General features: G+C 38.5%; 1 protein-coding gene across 1 annotated transcript in view; it reads left to right on the top strand.

Annotated features, from left to right (window-relative positions):
* FRAS1 (Fraser extracellular matrix complex subunit 1) overlaps window positions 1-14,830 on the top strand; it is a 680,896-nt gene that overhangs the window by 50,681 nt on the left and 615,385 nt on the right. The gene's annotated exons all lie outside the window — the stretch shown is intronic.

A 14,830-nucleotide genomic window follows, 5' to 3' on the forward strand; every position in this document is an offset into this window, starting at 1 on the left:
TAAAACAATGACCTGACTGATGTTTTTAGGGAGTTGCATACCCATTTATGTGCTAGCAGAAAGCAAGTCATGTTTTGCTTTTTAATGTCCATATGACTTGGCATTCAAAGTGAACAAAGCTTCAACTAACAGTTACTTTGCAAGCGAGGTGAACAGTGACCATAGTGCTTGGGTCTATGAGACCTGCAGCATTTTCATTTGGGATAGTCAGACAGTACAGTGGCATGAAAACATATTAATGATCTGCAGGACATAGAAATATGCCTTCATGACAACGAGGTCCTCTTGAGGAATGAGAATGTTTGCCTGCCTGAAACCTGATTTAAACTGAGAAAAAATAACACAGACAAGAACTCGCCATGGACTCAGAATCAGCTGGATATAGGCTTGTTTCACCTCCCTACAATTCAGCTCATATAAATATGCAGTACTGTGTTAAAGTCTTAGGCAGGTGTAAAAAATGCTGCCAATTAAGAATGCTTTCTGAAATAGAAGTGTTCATAGTTTCAATTAACAAAATGGAAAGTAAACGAACAGAAGATAAATCTAAATCAAATCACTATTGGGTGTGACCACCCTTTTCCTTCAAATCAGCATCAATTCTTCCAGGTACACTTGCACACAGTTTTTGAAGAAACTGGGCAGATAGGTTGTACCAAACATCTTGGATAACTAACCACAGACCTTCTGTGGATGTAGGCTGCCTCAAATCTTTCTGTCTTGGCATGTAATCCCAGACTTGATGATGTTGAGATCAGAGCTCTGTGGGGGCCAAACCACCACTGCCAGGGGGTTCTTCTTTACACTGAAAGTAATTCTTAATGACTTAATGACATTGGTTGTTGTTCTGCTGCAGAATAAATCACAATCACATAAATTTATGATGGTATGGGATAATGGATAAGTATCTGCCTGTATCTCTCTGCATTGAGCACACAATTGATCCTGACCAAACTTCCAACTCAATTTGCAGAAATGTAGCCCCAAACACGCAAGTAACTTCCTGCATTCTTCATTATTAGCTGCAGGCACTCATTGTACCGCAATCCAGCGAACAAACTGCCTTTTGCTTTAGCTAAATATTTCAAATTAATTTGACTCATTGGTCCAGAGCACCTTCTGCCATTTTTCTGCACCCCAATTCCTATGTTTTCATGCATGCAGTGTCACTTAGCCCGGTTTCCATGACCTATGCAAGTTTGGGGCCGCATTTCTGCAAATAGAGTTGGAGATTTGGTCAGGAAGAATGGTGTCCTCAATGCTGAGAAATACAGGAAGATACTTATTCATCATTCCATCAGGGAGCTTGTGATTGGCGCCAAATTTATTCTGCAGCAGGACATTGGCCCCAAACATACAACCAATGTCATTAAGAACTATCTTCAGCGAAAAGAAGAACAAGGAGTCTTGGAAGTGATGGTTTGGCCCCCACAAATCTCTGATCTCAACATCATAGAGTCTGTATAAAATTACATGAAGAGACAGAAGGATCTGAGGTAACCTACATCTACAGAAGATCTGTGGTTAGTTCTCCAAGATGTTTGGAATAACCTACCTGCCAAGTTCCTTCAAGAACTGTGTGCAAGGGTACCTAGAAGAATTGATACTGTTTTGAAGGCAAAGGATGGTCACACCAAATATTGATTTGATTTCGATTTCTTTTCTGTTCATTTGCTTTCCATTTGTTAATTGATAAATAATAAACTATGAACACTTCTGTTTCTGAAAGCAGTCTTCATTTACAGCATTTTTTCACACCTAAGACTTTTGCACAGTATTATATATGTTTTATTAATGTATTAACCTGATAAAAATGTCTTTGAACTGCAGAAAATTCTGTAGTAAAACTGAAACTTGTTTCCATATTAGAAGGTATTATGTTGCTATACAAACGTTTAAAGATAGTAGAAAAATGCCAGAATTCTGTGTGCATATATATTACTTAAGGAACAACGAAAAGGTCACTTAAGATAACCTCATCAATAATTCTATGTGAAATTCATGTTCAAGGACTCTTCACATTACAGTCTTGAGAAATGACTGCCGATTAGGATAAATATTTTATACTCCCATGCATCGGCTTTGTGCAAAGTCTTTATCAAGTTTTGCCCTTTTTCAGACAGTTCCCCATGTAACAGGAAGCTGGTGTCACAGATTTTATTTGGTTTATAAGAACTCTCTCTGCTTATATGAGCATGGCCTTGTCTCACTAAACTATGGTAATATATGCTGCACTATTGGCAATACCACTTGATTTATTAAAGTGAGATGGGTCAGACTTTAAAGCTGAAAAAGTTAATGCAGTTCTGTATTCAGTAATATATAATGAAATAAATGATAAAAAATGCAAGCAACGCAAGAACCCGAATTTGGTACCAGCCTTGCAATGTTTTGCTCAGCAGCATTCAGAATGTGAGCGGGAGGAGCAGTATAAAGTGTTGTCCAGTTCTGCTGCAGTGGTCTTGTGCTAGCAAGGAACATGCTGATAGGAGGAGGAAGCAGAGTGACAGAGAGAGAATATCATTGGTCTGCTGCTTCTCCTTTCACTGCCCACAAGCTGCGTGAAGGACAAGTCCTGCAAATGTGTTAACTTCTGCAGAGAAAAATCGAGTCCCAGAACTGTATGGGCAGATATACAAATCTATTGGCAGGTAAACTGCTATTTTGTTTTTATTTCATCATTATTTATTTCTGATCTCCAACTTTTTGTGAAGTTTACCTAGTTTGTTTGGACCAAGCTGTTTCAGATGAACTATTACCTTCACTAACAGATGCAGCGGCTGTCAGCGCTCTGTATAAACTGTATGCAGCCACTGTTCTATACAGTATGCAGCACTGTATTCTAGCAATGAGACGAGAACTTTCCGTTACACTTCCAGAACAAAATCGAGTTGGGATGAGCACTGCTCAGCCATTCACAGGAACCTTTGTATTCTATAAATGAACACAATGTTTCCTCTGATTGGCTGAGGTGGAGAGGCGGGCAGATGATGTCACGTTCTCTAACTCAAACAGTCAGAGGTAGCTTTGTATTCATTCACAGAATACAAACGTTCCTCTGAATGGCCAAGTAGCACTTAGTCCAACTCGATATTGTTCCAGGAGTGGGACGTAAAGTCTGCATCCCACAGCTGGAACACAGCGCTGTATACTGTATATAGCTGGTGCTTCATACAGTTTAGAGCCAATTCACACTGACTTTCGCTAAAATGTATGGAAAATGCATGATGTTGATGTCCGTTGACATGCATGTGCAGCGTTATGGTGTGAATAGGACACACTTTTTATTTTCTTTCTGTTCTGCATCTTACAGCTGCACTAAAGCGTAGAGCAACACACTGGTTGCCCTTATACAGTGCACACAACCATTGCATCGTTAGTGTAGTAAATAGATAGTCTGGAACAGCTTGTTCCAAACAAACTATGTAGACTTCAGCTGGAGATCAGCTTTAAGAGAACAAAGTAATACATGAAAACTAATTTTATTTTCTGTGCAATCTATAGACAAAAAAATTAAAAACAAAACAAACACACACCTTTTTCTATTTTGATTACTGATAGGTCTAAACATAGCATTACTGAAGGTATATAAATTTTATTCTATAGTTTTTCCCACTTTGATGCCACTAAATTTCCTTTCTGTTGCAAAGCATTGCAAAGATAATAAAAACATTTTGAAAATTTTTTTAACACTTGTGTACATTTTGTGACTTTAAAAAAATGTGTTGAAAAAAAGGTAAAATAATATTGGTTTAAAGAAAAACTATAACTGGAAAAAACGCAGAAAAATAATAGTGAAAGGAGGAGTTACAGTGACTAGAACTGATAAGAGGTTAAAGAGAAACAGATTTTCTAAAAGAAAAACTTTTTTTTTTTTACTTGTGAGATAGTTTTAAAAGACATCATATGCAGATCAAAGATCATCCCTTTGATCTGTTGATGAATAAAACTGAGTAAATACAAAAGTAACAATAGTATATCTGAGGCCCCGTTCACATATGGACATTTGCGATCTTGGCTGCCGCGGTCCTAAAGTGTTCTGCAAAAATGAAAAATCACATTGCATGTGTTCTGGTGCCATTTATGTTCAATGGCACCAAAACGTGGTTCAGTTTTGCCATTATTGTCACGCAATAAATTGTGCTGTAATTGTGGCAAACCACATTGCGTGAAGCTTGACTCCCAGAAGAAGCTCCTTCTCCTTTTTGAGCGACAAACCTCATGCAATTCGCCATGATTGCAATGCAATTGATCGTGTGACAGTCGCATCAAAACCGCACAGCATTTTGGTGCCTTTGAAAATGAATGGCACCCAAACATGCGTGGTGCAATATGTAATTTTTGCAGAGAGGTTTGGGATCACAGGCAGAATCACTACGATTCTGCTTGAGATTGCAAATGCCCATATGTGAACAGGACCTGAATCACAATGGGCTTGATTTACTAAAACATGCATAAATCTGGTGCAGCTGTGCATGGTGCATGTTTATTTTTAACAGCAGTTAGCTGCTGTAGTTACACAGTGTATTTTGGTGAAATAATAGTTTACGTAGCACACCTATGGTACAAGACTGGTTAGGTGCATCTCTAGCAAAACTTAAAAAAAGTCAAAAATAAAAGGAAAGCTTTATTTGGAGTTACACTTTCACATGAATTTAGCTTTTCTTTAGGTACAGTCTGGAAAACGTTCAGTGTTCATGTCATGTTGAAAAAGTAATACTGGACAAAAAAACAAAAAAAACTTGTGGTGCATCTGAGATAGCAGGCCAGGACACTAGCATAAAGGCTGTTATCTCCATGGTTAAAGTATAACTGAAGGCAAAACATTTCTTTTTAGATTTGAATAGAGCGGTGAGGGGATAGAACCCCTGTCAGGTTTTGTTTTTGCTCCCTGTAATTTTCCTGATCACCATTGTCAATTTTGAGTTGATAACCAGAACAGGAATAGAAAGAAAATCTTTCAATGGGGACATATGTTCCCATGACAGCTGTTTAAGAGGGATTTTCCTGCTTTGGAAATAGGTCATCTCACCTTCTGGTTAGTATACAGGACAGCATATGAAGCTAAATATCACTACTGGGACACAGCTAGCAAAAAAACAAAAAAAACAAGTTAAAGCCCATATGTCCATCAGAATAAAGCTGTGCTTCAAGAGGAAGGTGAGATAAAAAAGACCCTCTTTTAACCACCAGGCTGGTGCTGAGGGCCTGTGCATTCCTCTGTTGTTGAGATAAAAAAAGGGGGGGGGGGCGAGGTTGCAGGACACCTTGCAGACACACAATGTCCCTGTATTGCATAGTCTGTTCAGTCTGAGGCTGTGTTTGAGCAGGGAGTGTGTTCAGTAGGCAGGCTGTGATCGATTGGTAGGGGTTGTGGTGGCTGAATAAACCATCCAATATAGGCATGCTGTCTGTCCACACAATGTCCTCCAGTATCTCTGAATGGCCAGCCAAAAGATGAAAACTGTCCATGTTAAGGCTCCAATTAGATGTGCGGCTGGGGGTGGGGGGGTGTATTTGGGGCAGTTGGGACACATTTTGCTACACCTGTCATTGCTGGTATATTAAAGTTTGTGCAAGCTAGGGATCTGCTATATATGGTTTTTCTACTTTCTCCTGCACATAATTGGATAATTAAAGCGAACACAGCCTCACTGGGCTAACTAAGCTCCAGTGAGGACATACATTGCAAAAAACCCACCTTTTTTAGTAAAACAGGGAAGCATTAGAATATCTTTGTTTTATTACTATTAAAGTGATACTAAACCTAAAAACATGTTTTAACTTAAAGTGATACTAAAGTCTTGTTTTTTTTTTTCTTTTGAAATAAACGTGTCATACTTATCTGCTCTGTTCAGTGGTTTTGCATAGAGCAGACCAGATCCTCCTCAGGTTCCCTGCAGGCGCTCCTGGCCCCTCCCTCCTGTCAGGTGCCCCCACAGAAAGCAGCTTTCTATGGGGGCACCCGAGCAGGAGCACTCCCCAGCCACAGCTCTGCTTTTCCATTCACACACAGAGCCGCTGCTTGGCCCTACCCCCTCCCTCTCCTGATTGGCTCACTGGCTGTGATTGACAACATCCGGAGTCAATGGTTCCCGCTGCTGCCTCAGCCAATTAGGAGTGACAGTCCCTGAAGAACCGAGGCTCTCGTCCTTATCGCTGGATTGGGATGGGGCTCAGGTAAGTATTGGGGGGGGGGACTTTTTTACCTTCATGCATAGAATGCATGAAGGTAAAATACCTTGAACCTTTAAAACCACTTTAATGCATTGCTTACATTGGGGTAAAACATTTTTTAGTTTCCCTGTCCTCTCCCCTCCCTGTGTGAAGGGGAAGAGATGGGAAAAAATATCAGCACTGTGTACAGCTGTATCTCTTTTCCCCTCGCTTTCTCTTCATACAGGGACTCGAACAGCATCAGGAGCCATTAGCTCTTGCTGCTGTCAATCAAATGCGGTGAAGATTAAGTGGGGGGCACTGTGTGTGTCTGTGGAGCACGGCTCTGTAGACACACAGGCTAGGAATGAGCACACAGCGCATGTCCCCATTGCAAGCAGCTTACTATGGGGATGCACAAAGAAGAGGAGGATCGGGGCAGCTCTGCAATTCCACTGCGCAAAGCAGGTGAGTATAACATGTTTGTTATTTTAATTTAAAAAAAATCTGCCTTTAGTAACACTTTAATATTATTATCTGTAGCTATCTGTGTCACTAACAGTTGATGACTTCAATGAGCAGATCTCCACAGCAAGATCTTGGACAACAATAACTGATAACAGTAAAAACTTGACATATATTTACTCTAGGTCTACCCAAAGTCTCAACAACGGTTAGTGTTGGAATTTAAAAAAGAGTATTTATTACATATATCTCATTCTTTAGTAACAGACAGTACACTTTCAATAGTTCCTGAACCTTACCCATGTTTTACATTTTCTTTTGAATTCTGTAATCAACGAGCCAACTTCTTTGCTCTGTGAACTATAGCTACTTTTATAGCAGTATGGAAATTGCAGACTCTTATGTCTGTATATATATTACATCAAATCTCTGTTATTAGAGAAGTTAATAAGAAGAGCAGCATGAATACAAAAAAATGACTTTGATGTGCAGTGTCTGGTTGTTCCTTGTGTGGTTTGGGGTTGTGTGATTTTAGACCTGCACTAGAGAACAGGAAGGTAGATGTTATACATCTGTTATACATTATAAAGGAGCTCCTAAAAGTCACAGGTCTTTCTTATCTACATTTTCTGGGATCAGACTTTTAAGGGTTAAAATTTTTTATACATGGAGTATTTGCACAAAATGAAGAGTAAATTAGAAAGGTGCAGTTGTGAATATCTGCCTTAAGAAATACACAGTGTGAGCCTTTTCTAGGTGGAAGATGTAGTGACATCTGTAGTGCCACACTGTTTAGAACTACACTGCATTCTTAATACAGCATACATTTATATTTTTGAAATATTAATACAAAACATACTGTAACTTTAAAGAAACATCTCAAGTACCATTTCCAAAAAGATGTCTATGTAAAATGTCATGCACATTTAAAAAACAATATCTGTATATTATCAGATTGCTTTCAGAAAAATTGTCGTATTTTGTACTGCTTTAGTGGATATAGATTGAGATATTTAAATGTGCTAACACAGCTGGGGTGGGAGCAATATATTAAATTACAGTAGCATCTAATTAGCAGATCAGCCTATAAAGACACACGAGAGCCTGTGAGAGATAAAATGCCGCACAGAAAAACAGCTGTCTGCAGGATATATTAATTGTAGGACCTGTTTTATATGAAGACTACACAAGGTATAGATTAGCACATACTTGTTGCTTAGGGCTGATATCAGCTGTGTGCCTCAAACTGGTATTTGAAAGTCATAATAAAACCACAGTGGAAAATTCCATACCATTGTCATAATGTTATTAGTGGGAAGACTTGCCTATATATGGGCATGCTGGGTAAGTACATGTGCTTAAAGTGATTCTAAAAGCCTAAACATTTTATACCTTAATGTATTCCCTGCATAAAGATAAAAATTTAGGTAGCAGTATGTCCTCTCACTCCCTCTTATACTTGCCCGAGCCCTCATTCGATCCAGCACTGTGCCTATCTGTAGTGGCTCTCTCCCTGCTTTGGCTTTTGACTTGCCTGTCAGTCAAATACTGTGACAAAGGAGCAAATTCCACTGCACTGAGAAGCTAAGTATAAACCTGTTTATTATTAAAAAATAAAAACTAGGGTTTACAACCACTTTAATTCATCACAACATATTTCATTCAAACTGAAATACCTATGGGCCTTATAATCATCTCTTATGACAATTTATAATCTAAAATGGAAACAGCATTTCTAAATAGAAAATCTAATACCACAATGAATGAGCTAAAATGTGCAAAATGTAAGGTATGTTTGTAAATCTGGAATTTTCCTTTTGCAAGGGAATTTTCCTTTACCTTAATGAGGTGAAGCTCTGCAGATTTCCATCATCCAGTCGTGTACTAGCAAAAATATTGTTTTATTTTTATTTGCCTTGCACATGGTATTCTTTGCAAAGTGAATTTTCACAGCATTCACTAAGCTAAGTGACAGTTCCCTTGCAATTGAAACAGCCTGTTTGTCTTTAGTAAATCAACCCTTTTTGTTTTCCTTTTGGTCACTTGTGGAATCAAATACTATGGGATAAAATTTGTTTGGCACTCCTTCTGGCCTGTAGATTACTTAATTTGTGTGACATCTTCCCCTCGTGACTGGCCCGAGTTTTGTGGGGAGCTGCTGAACCTAAGCCATCAGGCAAAGCTAAGGACTGCTATTTGCATTGGTTGGAGGTCCATGCTCAGAGACTTGCTACTACCTGTGCTGGGGATTGTTGTAATGCAAACATCATAGGAATATTAGCGCAGATCTCATGAAGGTGGATGCTTGCAAATTTTATAGTGCCCATTCCAGAATCATAAAAGCAAAGTTACCACTCTGCATTGGTAAAGCGATAGCTCACATGAAAGGTTAACCACTTCCTTACCACGCTATAGCCGAATGATGGATACAGCGTGGCTCTGTTGTTATGGGATCACGTCCGTGGACATCCTCCCGGATCCGTGTCTCCTGTGGCGCGCTCCTGGCACTCTCTGTGATCGCTGTGTCCTTTGGACACAGCTGATTACATATCGTGGTAAAGGGCCAATCAAAGAGGCCCTTTATCATGTGATCAGTTGTGTCCAATCACACTTGCCATTTATCAGCAGTACTTTCCTCACATGCTGTCACAGCATGTGGAGATGAGAGCCAGTAAGCGGCAAGTGTGATGGGCATGCACACAGATAATCAGGGCACTGATCATTAGTACTCTGATTATCAGTGCTGCCCATCAGTACCGCCTCATCAGTGCCTCCTATCAGTTCCTCATCACTGCCTCTTATCACTACCCATCAGTGCCTCCTCATCAGAGCTCATCAGTGCCGCCTCATCAGTGTGGCCTCATCAGTACCCATCAGTTCAATCTATCAGTGCCCATCAGTGCAGCCTATCAGCGCACATGAATGAAGGGAAAAATTGCTTATTTGGAAAATGTTATAACAGAAACAAAGAAAAAGGTTTTTTATTTATTTATTTTTTTTACAAACGTTTCTATCTTTTTTAATTTGGTGATTAAGTACCACCAAAAGAAAGCTCTATCTGTCTCAAAAAATGATAGCAATTTCATATGGGTACAGTGTTGCATGACCACACAATTGTCATTCAAAATAGCACACCCAAGTAAAGATTTAAAAATTTAGACAGTGTGTCTTTCGCTAATGGGCGACAAACGTGTTCAAAGGCAGTGAGTGTCAAAGGTAAATCTGTGTGTTTCAAAGTTGATTTAATGTAGTTATGAATTTGAAGATATTGAAACAGCTCCATAGCAGGGATATGATTAGATGTTCGTAGCACATCAAAACGTAACACATCTTTCAGTGTCAAGATGTTGTATACTTGATGAAAACCTGAATTGTTCCACCACTGAAATATCCCAGGATCCTCACAACCAGTAAGAAAGGAAGGGTGGTAATGTATGGTAGCCAAAAGCATGAGTGGTGACAATAGCCTACCTGAATATTTCATCTTGTCCCATATTTTCAAAGAATGTCTAATGATAAGGTTCTCTATGTGCTTTCGAGTATCATGGATAGCCCATAGAATTGTATCAATCACTATGGGGGCAATCAGGTAAGCTTCTAAACGTGCCCACAAAGGGGTATTAGAGGTCCCATGGTATGAGGCTAAAGTTTTCAAAGCATTTCACAGCTGTTTATCAGCATAGTAAAATGATTTTAATGATGCATCTCTCCTGTTTATAAACGAGTACAGTAACATTTCCACTTCCAAAATTTTGCCTATTACCTTTGATCAAGTGCTATTCATTTTAAATTAAGGAAAGCAATAGAAACAATTTTCTCAAGGTAGCGCAACCTTTTAAAAAAAATCCCTTTTTTTCATTGCTGTATTTGCCATGTCTCACTTTATAAACTAAAATTACTTCACAAATTAAACAGCCTATGGCACTAACAGAGGTTGAAATGGTCACCTATTATTCATATAAGTGTTACTATGCCCTAACCATTTAAACTCTGCATCTACCCCAGCTTTCCAGACAGATCTTGCATTAACCTCTTTTTTTCCTTGTAGATTTTTGCTGTGTGACTAGCTGGGTGCCACACAGCCACCTCACAAAAGATCTCCTGGTCAGGCTGCACATTAGAATCCATAATAATTTCTATGCAAAGGTTGTCCATAATTAGGACTGGGAGGGAGGGGTACTAAAAGTACTGTTATCCTTTAGGAAACTGGTGGTAGGTATCCATTGTTACCTCTGAAGCTATTAAAACACTTTAGATTTGTTTGAAAATATGGTAGGTACATTGGCTAGAAAAATGTTAGTAAGCACATTGGATACATGGCAATACGCATTTGTAATATTTAAATGTTTGTATTCTATTAGATAATATTACATATTAAACATTTGTATTTAATTTTTTTTCATTCCTTTTGTATTTTCCATCGCTGGTTTCCTGTAGTACAGTTTGAAATGTCAGCTGGTTTTGCCATTAATCAACATACAGTTTTGCTTTTTCATGTCATTTGCAAGAAAAGAAAAAAATGGGATTGCAAACAAAAAAAAATTAAACAGCAAAGAAAACAAAATAGAATTCAAGTGGTCACTAAGGATCAGTTCACAGAAATAATTTTTTTTATCACATTTATGAAAAATGTATGCTAATATCCCCCTGGCCAGAACTTATTAAAGAAAATAAGACATCTGCTTGTATAATTGCAGTTTTGGCAAACCCCAAGTTCCTAATTCATTTAAACTGATACTTTGTTCCAGTTTCTCCTGGGCATCTGTTCCCTGATATGAAGATAAAGTTAGATTAAGGGTTCATGTACACTGCAGCTGCTAAACTGACGTTCAGGTGCTGTTGAGTGCTTTTTTCAGCAGCCCCTGAACTCTCCTTTATGTTTTCCAATGTGTCCCTGTATACAGTCGTTTACAGGCAGTTGAGTTTACAGTCGTTTTTTTTTAATGCACCAAAATTGCATTCAGTAGTAGATTTTACTGGCGTTTCAAACGGCAAACGCTTGTAAATGCGGTTCACCGCATGTACAAGCATTCGCGTTTAGACACATTTTGATAGGTCCATATCCAGATGCTGTCCAGAGCCTATTTTCTTCATCAAAAACGCATGCAAAGCTTTTTCCATGTATTCAAATGGACCTAGTACACTAGTGCAGTCAGTACCAGGTTTCAGGTGAAAACATGCTGCATTATGCTCATGATGGGATCCGTAGTGAATACAACCAGAAAAGACATGTAATTTCAACATATACTGCTCACGCTGCTTTTGCTCTCTCTATTTCTCTCAAAATGTCTGAAATAGTAATTATTTACTATTTTTCAGTGCATTCTGGGCATTTGGGAGGGTCTCTTGCGGTTATCTTTTAGAAACAGTTCTAAACGCAAACGTAGCTAAGCGCTCACAAACGCGGTATGCAAGTGCAGCTAAACTGACGTTTTTTTAAACTACGTTTTCTAGCAGTCAGTTTCCAGCGGTCAGAAGAGTTTTCCAAATGTCCTGTGTACATGAGCCCTAAGTTAGAAGTTTTATGTTCTATGTGCTAACAAATAATAGTGTTCTTTAGCCACTTGTTGTCCAGGGTAATTCTGACATTTCTCACATGCATGCAAAAACCAGCATTTGTTTGCTAGAAAATCACTTAGAACCCCCAAACAATAAATATTTTCTGAAAACAGTCCCTGTAAAATAAAATGGTGGATGTTGCAATTTTTTATGTCACACAATATTTCTGCAGTGGATAATCAAATGCATATTTTCAGGAAAAAATACATTTTAATGAATTTTAGTGCACACAAACAAATATTCAAACTTTTTACTAAAATATACAAGATGATGTTACGCTGAGTACATAGATACCTAACATGTGGTGCTTTAAAATTAAGTACACCTGTGAAACGCTGAGAAACTATGGTTCCTAAAAATCAATATAGACGATGCTTTAAAAACATTTACAGGTTACCAGTTTAGAGTTACACAGGAGGTCTAAATCTAGAATTATTGCTGTTGCTGTTTGTGATGATACCTCATGTGTGTGGTGCAATTGCTGTATGCATGCGGGACCTACATGCACATTTACATTTGCTAGTGAGCACAGGAAAATGAGGCACTTAAAAATTTTCTTTTTTACACATTTTTTTAATTGAACTTTATTGCATAGGTCATGATGGGTCCCCTTTACGGAGAGATCTGGGGTCTATGAGAAGTATACACATACGCCAGACGGGAGGTGATTAAAAGATATTTGTAGGCTGCAGTTGCTGTGCACTTTTTTAGGAAATGCTTGTTGCCTGATTTTCATGCTGTGATGATACTTTGACTTTAATGCCTTAAAATGTGTTTTATGGAGCAAGTATACAGATTAGCAGTTTCCGTTTCATTCTAAAGCTGGCCTGTTCCAGATGAACTGGACTAAACTCACTTAGTGGGTGGCCCTGTTGACCACCTCCCACTCCCACTCAACATAACTGCCCTTCCTTTGCACGTCCCTGTTCCTCCATAGCTAACAGGTATTGGGAACTTGTGACCTTCTAACCTGTGACTGTGCCTGAGCCTGGCAGCCAGTTAGTGCCCCATGCATGATGAGCACAGTGACAGTGTTTCTTTAACAAATAAATAAAATATATTGAGTGGACTTTCTGATTTTAACACAGTTGCAGTGTTTTGTGGATATATTTCACTTGATGCCAGAAATGCTTCTTTATATAAATTCCACACACTTATGTATAAGTACTGCACAGCTGGCAGATGCGTTGGTGGTTAGAATAGATTTGCTGTGGAACTACAGATATTTAAAACCAGGCTTAGCATGCTGCAAGTAAAACCAGTGGGATTTTGTTACTTTATTTAAAGCATACCTATCTTTATAGCAGCATGCATGTAGTATTCTTATCTTAGTGGCCTATTTTTGTTTTTCATACATTACTCTGAAGCTGAACTTGTATGTTAAAGCTGGCTGCTTGGGAATCTATTTTGTGCAGATTGATACTTGTAATAGAAAACTATACATTTGCTGACATATGTCAGCATATTGGTAATTTCACGTTAGTTAGATGGATGCATGGTTATATTAGGTGTGGAAAATTATTAGATTTTCTTATTACTTGTGTATAAGATATTTATCACCTGGACCTTTGGAATTGGTTTATTAAAGGATTAGAAAATAATTACTTACTATGTTCTTCAATCACCCAATCATGTGCAAAGGAAATTTGCCCTTTCTGAAACACTCCTGCATATAATTGTGCATTGACAATGAAGACAGCTAATCTTTAGCCACTAAGCTAGGGGAACATTATCCTTTCCTTTTAGTAAACAAACCAGTTTATGTTCTTGTTGGAGGACATATCTAGCACACCTAAGCCAATGAGGTATTTTATCTCATAAGCTATACAGTACTGTTGTTTATTTTATGTTTAGTTGTCTAATATAAAGAAAGACAGCTATACGATTTTCTGTATGCATTTACCCTTATAATAAATGGAAATCCATGACTTTTAAGAGAGATTATTTCCTATAGAGAATGTTTAGCTGTTTTGTGAATATTGTCTTTATTTATTGTGGTTAGGCTAAAAATATTTTTTAATAATATATATTTTTTGTCAGATAAACATTCAACATTGCATATTAGTTTCATGTATTCTAATTTTTAGTCAGAAAGTGGTGCTTTAGGCTCCTTTTTACATGTCTGCTTATCTTCTGTTTAGAGAGCTCAGTGGCTCAATCAACGTCTCATCTTCTCCCTCATTCTTCCTTCATTTGAATGGCTCCATCCAATGCAATTTAAGATGTTACCAGAACATAAATAGACAGAAAATCTTCCAATGGGACTCTTGTGAAAAATATCTAAGAGGAAATTTCCCTCACTTTGGAGAGATTTCCTCATTTACTGTTGTGTCGGGATGGGGCGGGAAACGAAGAGTAATCTCCCAAAATGGACATACGCTCACTGCCCACTTTATTGGGTACACCTTGCTAGTACCAAGACAATATCCCCCACACCATTACATTACCACCACCAGCCTGAACCGTTGATACAAGGCAGGATGGATCCATGCTTTCATGTTGTTTACACCAAATTCTGACCCAACCATTCAGGGGCGGACTCATAACTCATGGGGCCCCCGGGCAATAGGGGATCATGGGGCCCCCGTGTCCTCGCCCACACTCAAACCACACCCAAAAAAGTCTATGAAAGGTACCAGAGACATCTGAT

This window comes from Staurois parvus, unplaced genomic scaffold (assembly GCF_062004578.1).
Source record: "Staurois parvus isolate SC_StPar_1 unplaced genomic scaffold, SC_StPar_1.0 ptg000013l, whole genome shotgun sequence".
Taxonomy (NCBI): domain Eukaryota; kingdom Metazoa; phylum Chordata; class Amphibia; order Anura; family Ranidae; genus Staurois; species Staurois parvus.